Below are 12,049 nucleotides of genomic sequence, written 5' to 3'. Positions count from 1 at the left end.
CGTACAGCTTACCACTTCTATAGTTTCTATATTATAGACTCATGACACACATGAATCTATATTATAGACTCATAATTACCAAAAAATCACCACTGTATATGTATGTTAAATTATTTCATGATTAGCATAATGAAATTTTAAAAAATATAGGCTTTATTAAAAAGTTTAAGTAAAATATAAATTGAAAATTTCTTAAGACCATATAGTATTAAGAATACTACTTATATCTGTAAAAATGTTCTGTTAATGCTATTAATATTAAGTTGCTATTAATATTATTCATATTGAAATAGATTTATACACAGTCAGATAAATAGTCAACCTTCTTAGCTTATATAATAAGAAGGTTGACTATTTATCTGACTGTGTATAAATCTATTTCAATATGAATAATATTAATAGCAATATGCCTGCCATTCTTAAAATGGCACATTTAAACTTAAGGTCGATTTTTACGGGATTTCAGGAGTTTGTGGATTTGGTAATAGGTAATGATTATGACATTATCGCAGTGACAGAAACTTCGTTAACTAATAACGTCTCGTCAAATGTGATTTCTATAACTGGTTACAATTTTTATCGCAAAGATAGGTCTACTGGCCGAGGTGGGGGGGTAGGATTTTTTGTTAAATCTCACTTAAAGGCTGAGATTCTTAACCTTAATATAGGTACAGATATAGATGGTTTTGAAAATATGTGGCTAAAAATTAATATAAACAGGGTCTCTATTACTGCTGGGGTCATATATCGTACTATGAATAATATTGGGGCTTGTGCAAATGCACTCGACAATATTCTACCAGAAATAATATCAACCTCCGACTATGTAACGGTTCTAGGGGATTTAAATATTAATTTTTTTTAACAGCAATAATCCAATATCCGACATATTTGATGTTTTTGGTTTCACTCAGACCATTGATGAGGGTACAAGGGTCACTGATAGAGTATCAACATTACTAGATCCTATATTTTTTAGTGATGCAGATGCTGTTATGGATGTTGGCACCATCTCTGCTATCGGGATAAGTGACCATAAGTTGGCATTTTGTAATATACGCTTACCAAATCTTAAAAGAGTCCAGAAAATAATATCATTCCGCAGTTACAAACATTTTAATGAAAACCTTTTTAATACAGAGCTTTTACAAATACCCTGGGATAACATATATTATTTTCCAAATATAGATGACAAAGAATCTGTGTCAGAAATTGTATTTCTGACACAGAACCTAATAAAATTATTTGACAAACATGTACCAATAAAGACCGTCCGCGTTAATAAACCCCCAGCACCTTGGCTTACACCAGCTCTAGAGGCCATATTAAAGGAACGTGATAAGGCTAACTTAAAATATAAAAAATCAAAGTCATTAGCTGATTTTGAAGCTTATAAGCGGGCTCGAAACTTTGCACTTGCTTCTATTCGAAGGGAAAAAAAGGGCTATTTAAGTTTTTTGGAACAACAAAAAAATAGTAAGTTACTCTGGAAAAATCTTAAAAATATGAATGTAAATGTAAGCTCAAAAACTTCTAATAGTGAATTTCCACTTGACTTTGTTAATCCTGATAGTGCAAATGACTACTTTTTGAGTGTATTTAAAAAATCAAATAAATGTGACCAACAAATACATTTCTATAACACAAATAAACTTAAGAACAACTTGCACTTTCAATTTAATATGATAGATTCCAGTTCAGTGAAAAAAAAAAATTTATTCCATTAAGTCCAATGCTTCTGGTCATGACAATTTGACACTTTTTATGATAAGGCTTAGCCTTCCTGCTATCCTACCTCATTTGACACTTGTTTGACATTGTTTATTCTTGCCTAGAAGCTGGGTATTTTCCAGAGGACTGGAAAAAGTCCATAATTCTTCCTGTTCCTAAGACCAGAAAAGTAACTGCTGTGAATGAACTTCGTCCCATAAGCCTGTTGCCTGTCCTATCTAAAATTCTTGAAAGAACTGTTCACACACAAGTATTAAATTACCGAAATCTTAATAATTTGCTCCCAGTTCATCAGTCAGGCTTTAGGTCTGGACATAGTACTACTACTGCTCTTCTGAACTTAACTGACAACATAATAAGGGCATTAGACAAAAATATTGCGGTTGTCCTAGTCTCCCTGGACTACTCTAAAGCTTTTGATCTGATAGACCATGATTTACTGTGTGCTAAACTAAAATATCTGGGCTTTGACGAATGCTCTGTCTCCTTTTTCAGGTGCTACCTGACAGATAGACAACAGCGCGTACAAATTGGTAACAAGTTTTCTTCTGCTGAGACTGTGATATCTGGTGTAGCACAAGGATCTATAATTGGACCACTTTTGTTTCTAATATACATTTTTGACATTTTCCAGGTAATCAAAAATTCAGATTCACAGTCATATGCAGATGATAAACAGGTTTTGCATTATTTTGACCCCAATAAACCAGCAGAAGCTGAAGCATCTCTCAATGACGATCTAAAATCCATCAATGATTACTCAAGAGAACATAACTTAAAGATAAATCCTGAAAAAACAGAGGTACTTCTCTTTTGTTCAGAAAAGCGAAGAAAACTGCTAGAAGGTAGGTTGCACCTGAAACTGGGCGACACAACTTTGGGATTTTCTAAAAATGCGAAGAACTTAGGGCTTATCATTGATACTGATTTAAGGTTCAGAGATCATGTGAATAAGTTACTTCAAAAAAGTTATGTAAAAATGAAAGTTCTCTATGCCAACAGATTTATCTTAGACTTTAATATTAGGAAAAAACTCTGTGAATCTCTGGTTTTGCCAATTTTTTATTATTGTAATATAGTGTACTACCCCTGTTTAGATTTAGTGACAAAAAATAGATTGCAAGTTGTGCAAAATAACTGTTGTCGCTTCATATTTGGTCTGAGGAGATATGATCATGTCTCAGCAGAATTTAAACAATTAAATTGGTTAAATATGTCGGGTGTGGTAAAGCATCATTTTGCTACTTTTCTAATGAGGTTGTTAATATCAAATATTCCTGTATATTTGAGGGAAAAGTTAGTATTTCGAACATTTATTCATAACCGTGAACTTCGTTATGGAAATCACTTTACTATGCCACAACATCATTCAGCACTCTTTCAAAGAGGTTTTGCCTATAATGCAGTATCTTTATATAACTCCTTAGATCCCTATTTAAGAGATATTAGTTTAAACGGCTTTAGGTCTCAGTTTAAAACTTATTTGTTAAATTTACAAAATACTTAGTGTCATTATGAATTATGTTCACTTTTCACTTCTTTTTTGATTTAGAATAGGGATGGTTAAGTGTAAGAGTAGCCTAAGGCTAAACTTCGCCATTTGTATTCTTTAACCTTAATCTTATATGTATATACCTATAAAACATTTAAATCTGTGTAATGTATATGCATGATTAATAAAAGACGATTTATTATTATTATTATTATTATTACTATTAATATCTGTTTTTTTCATATACATTATTTACAAAATTTAAACGTTAGTATAAAGTTAAATATACTGTGTAACAAAATCCTATTTAAACAGCCTATTAAGAAAAACATATATGTGATGCCAATAATAATTAACAGTTTGATTGTTAATGAAAGATTCGCATACTTTATTAGCCAAACTTAATAATGCGCCATTTGTAAAAACGTCATACGGTCCTAAGGCTAAAACATTCTTGTTATTGTAGCATAAACTTTAAATAAGTTATTCATACAAAAAGTCTGGTAAGTTAAAATATCGCTTCAAAATGTAAGCAAAATCCCAATTTCCTTTTTCGAGTTCTTTAAATCGAATTTTAATGCAATTTAGAACTGCTGTTTGAATCGTATCATTTTCTATCGCTTTTAATCATTCTCTAAATGCAGCAAATCCTAAAATAATTGCTCTACAAGAATACTCTTGAGCAGACCATCGTGTACCAGATAAGTTTTTTGAAACGGCAATAAAATTCCAAATACTGAAAGTCATTATTTGCCACCTGTAGAAGCCGAGAAAATGTTGGATATTTCTTGTAAGGACATAAAATCTAAGCAGTACCAAGTTAAAAGAGACTGCTGCATAATGTACAAATATTGCTAGAGGATTATATTTTTTATGAGAGTTTGCATTTTTTCTGAATATTCACTCAACAAATTAGTAGCATTGTCATAAGACTGCTTCCTACAATCTTAAATATTAATATGTAATTCCTTGAGTAGCTTAAGAATCGGAGTTTCTGTATTTCGTGAGCGGTAATCCGCGGCCGGCGCGAGCTGGTCGCCGCGGCCGGGTCGACGCGGTAATATTAAAATAATGTGTTCATATTGGAATGTCCTACATAGCAACTACCGCGCGGCACGCACGGTCCCAGCGACTTTGAGGCGGCACAGCCGGTCAAAATATTTGATATTTCCGCGTCGGCGCTCCCAGTTTCTGCCGGTCAGGTTTTGTGTATTCATCATGTCTGCGACATTTTACGAATTATTAATAAGTAATGTAAAAAATACCCGTGTTCTTTGGGACATGAAACATAAACATTACCATAACAGACTGCTGATGGATCGAGAATGGTCACGAATTGCAGCAGATCTCCAGGAAAGAAGTAAATATTTTGAAATATATTCGCATGTTCCTATTTATATTATTAAAAAAAAAAAGATTAAAAAACAATCCATTTTTTGTTTTTACATAATAAAACAAAATCTTGTGTAAACATAGAGTGGTCCAGTTTAAACTTCATTAATTTTAATACGTGATCAAGAATTCAAAAATAAATAATTTTTCATTAAATTTTTTTCTCAAAAACGTTTAATATCAATTCTCTATCACATATTAAAATTAATGACCTTTAAACACTTTAAAATGGACCACCCTGTAGAAGTTAATTTTTTCCTCTAGCTACAATTAAAATTAAACTTTTATTTTCAATAGGGAGTATTGAAATTAATTTTTTTTAAAAAAAGGTAAATTAAATTGAAGAAAAATTATAAATAAAACTAGCTGATAATCATAAAGAAAGTAAAAGAAATAAAAACAATAAGACTGAACTAAACATTTATTTATTGAAAAGAAGTTAAGAAAGGCCAACTAAAATAATGCTATTCATGATTTAAGGGGCGAAGTGTGAAAAATCTGCAAAATTTCATTCTGGCCAATATGGCATCCCTTGATGATGCATTATGCCTTCTGTTGGGTCTCATACAATTTTTTCTATCGATCGTAACGCTTCTATAATTGACCAAACCACTTCAGATATGCCTTCAAGGTCTTTAATGATATTATGCAATAAAGTTATTGCTTTAACTATATGCACAGCGTTTTCGACATTGTTTCGATTGCTTTTTGTAGTATTCTAAACTTGGACGTAATTGCTCCAAATGAGCACTTTACTACTATCCTAGCACAGCAAAGTCTGTAATTGAACATGTCATTTTCCTCCCCTTCTTGTAATTGTGCTCGTGGAAATGGTCTTATTAAATATTCCGTAAGGGGAAAAGCTTCATCACCGAGAAATACGTAGGGTGCAGTAATGGTTGAACCAGGCAATTTACTTTCTTCTGGTAGTAGAATTGAACCACTCTCAATTGTTTGGCGCAGAGGAGAGTTTCCAAATACTCCAGCATCACTGTCTTTGCCATAAGATCCTACATTTACCATTATAAATTTATAGCTCGCATCTATCAGTACTAGCAGACCAATTGAAAAAAAAATTGTAACAATAGTACTTTGATCTAGATTTCGGAGGCCGTTTTATCCTTATATGTTTGCCATCTAAACATCCGATGCAATTTGGAAACTGCCACCGTGTCCAAAAATCAGTAGCAATATTTTTAAAGTCTTCTGTTGTGGGTTGAGGCATGTGCTTCTGTACCAACGTTTTCCAAATTACTTTGCACACTTCAAATATAATAGTAGCTACGGCAGTCTTAGATATCCTGAAGGAATATTGAAGTTGTCTGAATTGTATCCCAGTTGCTAAATATCTGAAAAATTAAAACCGAAATACTTAAAAATAAAATTTTAAAATACTATTCTTTTGTTGTAGAACAAGTGGTAAAAAATAAATGAAAGAATATAAGGGACAGATTTAAAAAAGAGCTAAACAAAATACCCAAATCCCGATCGGGAGACGAAGGAGAAAACGCCTTTCGGTCCAACGGCACATGGTGTCATTTTGAAGCAATGCTATTTTTAAAATACATATTAACAACTAAGGTGACAGAAGGAAATATAGGAGATTCTGGAAATAGCTCTCACGCTGACGAGCTGTCCCAGGAACGTGAAACTGAACACGATATATTATCACATACTTCACAAGCAAAATCTAATAAAGAAAAAGTTGATGATGACCAACTACCACAGCCCAGAACTGTTTCTTCACAACCAGCAACAAAACGAGTTACACGTGTGACTCAACAACAACCAAATGATGACTTGAAAAATGCATTACTGGGATTAGACACCCCAATTACTCCTATAGTAATACAACGGAAGCGAAAGGCGCCAGCAAAAAACGAAGGGAACCTAGATGAGGAATTTTTACGATTAGAAGCTAAAAAGGTTGCCTTATTAGAAAAAAATTATGATGATGATGATGAAGATATCAATTTTTTCAAATCGCTTCTTCCTCACGTAAGGCAACTTCCGTCTTTGAATAAATTATCTTTTAGAAGCCAAGTTCAGAATCTTTTGGCTGCGGAATTATGGAAAGTAGAGAACAATCGACATCCCTATAATACAAATCCAGCATCCGTCTCATGAACAATCATGCACAACAATGCACAATCACCTGCCTCAAACAATTCAACCTGCTTCTCTGGACCTATCTCACCTGCCGAAAATCCACAGGCATCGACGTCTGTATATCAACAGTACCAAGGATTTCAAAGTGATAACTTCCTATAATATTTTTAAATTAGTTCTGTGTTCTCCTAGTGTTCATCATGTATAATACTGTGTTAATAAAATAAAGTTTGTATTTGGCTTACCTCAAAGTTAGCATTAACCTCTCTGAAACTGAAATAGGGCGTTAAAAATTGGTTTCAGAATGTTTCAATTCGGAGGTGATTGCTTTTACAATGTAGTCAAAAGTTTCAGGTAACACTCTGATATAACCGCAAAATAAAGCTAGACCTCTTGGGCAAGACCTTTATTTTTCATACAAATGATGAAATTCGCCGTATTTAGCTCTTTCCAAAAATATGGTATTCGTCTTGTGTCTTTTGTTGAGCCTTTTTTTACGCAATTTTAGAATTTTTTGATAGTAAGTGCTCTCAGTAAAGAATTGCGCGCGTCTTGTTCCACGACATCTCGAAAACAGCGAAACAAAACGCGGCGTGCATTTGCAAGTAGGACAGCCTGGGCGCGTTTGCCGCATATGCCGTCGACCGCGCCGGTCGCGGATTACCGCTCACGTAGGACGCCGCGTTAACATACTTATGACTAGTTAAGTGTTATTAAACAAAGAAATAGAACGCTCTATAGAAGAACCAAAATTTATAATATATCTTATATTAAAAATAAGTTTGTTGGAATGACTAACATTATGCGTTGAATGAACATTTGTCAATAAAAGATAAAAAAAATAACCAAAAATTGAAGATGATAATTAATATAAAACCGCGTAGTGGTTTTTTATATTTTTAAATGTAATTGTTCAAAAATGAATCGACTTCGGCTAATATGTTTAAACTCCTAAATAATTTTCATTATCGTTTCTCCCAAATTTTTCAATTATTGAATTTAGCAGTTAATATTTGTGTATTATTTAAATGTTCCGGAGAAGCCTCGTGCTTTTCAATTCTAATAGGAACTTTCCAATCGTTTTCCAATCAAACAAAAGACGTTTCACGATCTTTTGTAAACAGCATACACGGTAAGCAGAAAGCTGAATTTTTGGAAGCAGAATATAAAAACCATATCATATTTATATAGATATATATTTTATATACGTCATAGTATATTATTTGGATCATTTTTTGTACCGTTGCTAAGTGCAGGAAAAGCATTTGTCAAACAAATAAACGACGTGCGATTGTTGACTTGTAAGGATTTGATAACTTGGTGGTAAAGGGTAATCAAAAGAAACATCTCGTTTCTACATAGTCTGATTTTAATCTGTGTTACGTTTGTTACAAAATTGGTGTCAGTGTATATTGGTCAATGCTTAGCTATGCAATTTCATCACTGGTTATAATAAAGTAATATATAGTTTATTTATTCGGTATACTCGTGCACGAAAAACAATAATTATATTAAATATACAGGGTGTTCTACCTTTACATTACAGACTTTCTTTGAATTTGCGAAACCAAAACAGCTGAAATTCTGTACTCATGGGTGATTTTTTACTAAAATATCAATTGTGCCTGAGTTAAGTGTTAATTTGGCGGGATCGTCATGCTTGCTGACATTTAATACTTTGTCCGAAATGTTTATATCAATCTTATGATATCCTCTCTTTCTTCATTAAATAAGTTCATAATTTTTGAGGAGGAGAATATTTATATTATTTCACGACCCACAAAGCCATAGTTTTTTTATGTATACAGGCTCTTGTAGTTTCTTGTAGACAACAAGGCATAAAAAATATAATAAGTGATTTGTCGCTGTGTTTAAATGATAGATTTCAAAATACAAAATGAAAATAGTAAGACTTAAAAAAATAAAATGTAAACATTTCAATAACACCCTATAGAGCAGAAACTATAACGATGCAAGCCCATAAAATTGCATTTGCATTTAGATAGACATTAAGGTAATCATAAAAAATGTTGCAGTATAAAATTAGCGTAGAAAGGTTTTACTCTGTTCATCATAATAGTAATTTATACCTATGTTCTAAATTTTATTCTAAAGTTTTGGTAAATCATCACGTAGCTGCTCAGTATCTCTTTATATACAAAGTTACTTATCTGTTTGTGTTTCTTTGGGTCTTTCAAAAATACTTTACCACTGTTCCCATAAATTAGAGGTATACAGAGTGGCTAAAAGAAAAAAACGGCGACCATGTCGGGCTTTGTAAAGATTTTAAAAAGAAAACGCTCAAACAGGTCAATTTAGATTATCAGGGGGAATTATTTTCAGAGTATAATACCATCCCCATCTATACTATTTACATATTAAAATATTTAACTAGAATAGTGGGTCGAAGTATACCTTGTTTGAAAGGTCTTTCGATTCTCTTTACAGCTATACCTAGTTTAAAAGATTTTACTTCTGCGGTTCTCAAACCATTAACTATTTTAACATTTAAAACAGTTTTTTGGAAAATAAATGCAATTTTTTGTCAAACTATTAATTTATAATAATTATACATAAAGACTAGTCCAACGAATGCTGAAAATAGGCACCGTTAACCTCCATGCAATAATATTTGTTCAAATCGACGTCGCACACTGCGTAGCATATCAGAAGTTATCTGTGGGCGTTCAAATCTAATCCTTTCGCGCAATTCTTTTATTGAAGTTGGTTGGGTAGCATAGATTTTACTCTTTAGGTAAAAAGCGCGAGAAAAATTTAGAGATGAAAGATCAGGCGACCGCGCGGGCCCTTCAATAAAGTCTCTTCGTCAAATCCATTGACCAGGATAGTTCTCATTTAAATAATTTTGGACAGTTCTTGCGTAATGATGGGACGCACCATTCTGCTGAAATATCACCTCGCCTTCAACGTATTATTTGTCATTGTCATTTTCAATAATGTTCGTTATTGCCGGATCGATAGTTTCCTTTTGTAATAACCTGAGGTATATATTCCCATCAAGATTACGGAGTATAAAAAATGGCCTAATAGTATGATCGCGATAAATGCCACGCCAAACGTTTAATTTTTGGGGATGTTGAGTATCTACTTCGTGATAAATATGTGGATTGTCGACTAACGACAATTATGACGCTTTATAGTGCCGTTTAAGAAAAACGAACATTTATCTGAGAAACAAATATTAAACAAATAATTAGGATTATTTACTGCTCTTTCACTAGTTATTTCAGAGAACTTTAAGCGCCGATCCTCATCGTTTTCGTTTATTTCATGTAGTAGCTTTTTTTCTACTAGATTTCTTTATTTTATAGGGGTGGAAATCATAAACTTTTAGAATTCCTTGTATACTTCTTCGATTATTCTCAGATACAAAAGCTAACTGTCGAATGCTTAGTGTAGTATTCATATTAATATGTCCCAAAACCGCAACCTCTACAGCTTCGTTCCTTACTGGTTTCTTAACATGTCTTTTTTTAATGACCACCGATCCTGTTTCCCTAAATTTTGTAATTTTTGTTTTCTTCAAGTTCATTGAAAAGTTCAGCTCTTCGAAATGCATTTTGATTATTAGCAAAAAATAACTTCAGTATCTCTTTTTTCTCTTGTAGGGTATAAACAATTTTGACTATAACTTTGTTTAACACGATAAACTAAAAATCAATGATGCGATCTCACTTTGACCAAATTGTACTGACCTGTAAGTGACATTATTATTTAATATTTATTTGTAATATATTTTGTATTATATTATAATATTTATTTGTAATATATAATATATTTCATATTTTTATTTTTTTTTCCTCCTGAACTTCGATTTGAAGAAAATCTGTATTATTACATGGAGGTTAACGGTGGCTATTTTCAGCAGTTGTTGGGCTATATATGTATGATTGTTATAAACTAATAGTTTGACAAAGAATTGCGATTTAATCCAGTTTTTCCAAAAAGTTTAAGTATTTTAAGACCGCTAGTGTTGGGCGATGTTCATTGATGTTTTTGAAACATCGATGTTTTCCTATTGATGGTCGATATTTTGATCATATACATCGATGTTTATTGTTTCTTTAAGCAAAAATTACCAATTAAAATTATTAGAAATGTTTTGGTTTGAAACATTGAAGGATATCGATGTTTTCATTTAATATACATATAATTATCAAATAGTGATGGCCGAAATTAAATACTTTCGGGAATTGAATACTAGTCGATTTCTGTATCTGAGTATAGTCCCATTACTACTGTCACATATGTAACGGGGGATTCACTTGTTACATCTGTGCTATTCTGCTATTAGCGAATAACAGTTTAGAAGTTTAGATTGTTCAGTTCCATTCCATCGATTCAGAAATTCTTAGATTGCTCATTTGGTCTCAGGTGATTGATGATTAGAAGATTTGTGATTTATTTGAACGTTAATTATAATTACAATACTAGGTAAGTTACGTCAAAATTTTTATTAATTTAGATGTTTTTATTTAGATTAAAAAGAATAAATAAGAAATAGTATATTGTTATAAATATTCGTTGTTTATTATTTGAAAATTAAAAAACATTAAAACTTCAACTAAATATGGCATTTTTATCTTTGCAGACATAAAAAAATGCCACCTAAAAGTAATTTGTGGCAGTATTTTAAAAGATGTGATAATAAAAAAATTGCTATTTGTGGATTCTGTTCCAAGCAAATCAAAACTTCTGGAAACACAACTAACTTAAAATGTCACCTTCAAGCTGGTTCTAGTTAAATAACCACTCTTAGACTTACGACTACCAATACGGGTATTATTGTAGATTCTGATAGTGACACAGAAGATATGCATGCAGATACTTAACCCGATATAGCCACAACCCACGAGAGTGAGAACACAGAGACATCCTTTTGACAAACAGAAATAATTCTAGTTAAAGAATAGGTCAATCTCCAAAAACTGGCGAAAAACAATAACTGAAAATTTCTTAAGTTTGAAATGACACTCACTTGATGGCAGAAGACATTTAAAAATAACAAATTCCCTTTTGTCGTGACTATCAGCCAATTAATATGGTTGAAAATTAAGGATTTGTGCAGCTTATGCACACAATTTGCCCACAATACCAGATACCATCACGAAAAACGAGCATCTGTCGAGAAAAAATTGAAAGAGCGAAAAATTTCACTTTTACAACGGATATTTGGACGAAAACTATGAAATCTAAAAGTTTCCTTGATGTTACGTTACATTTTCTTGAAGGAAATAAAATTTTAGACACAACCTTGGGAATATATGAGTTAAATGAACGCCATACCACTGAATATATTAGTGA

Source organism: Anthonomus grandis, chromosome 11, assembly GCF_022605725.1.
Source record: "Anthonomus grandis grandis chromosome 11, icAntGran1.3, whole genome shotgun sequence".
NCBI lineage: Eukaryota > Metazoa > Arthropoda > Insecta > Coleoptera > Curculionidae > Anthonomus > Anthonomus grandis.
The sequence above is the reverse complement of the archived record's forward strand: the minus strand, read 5'-3'. Positions refer to the sequence as shown.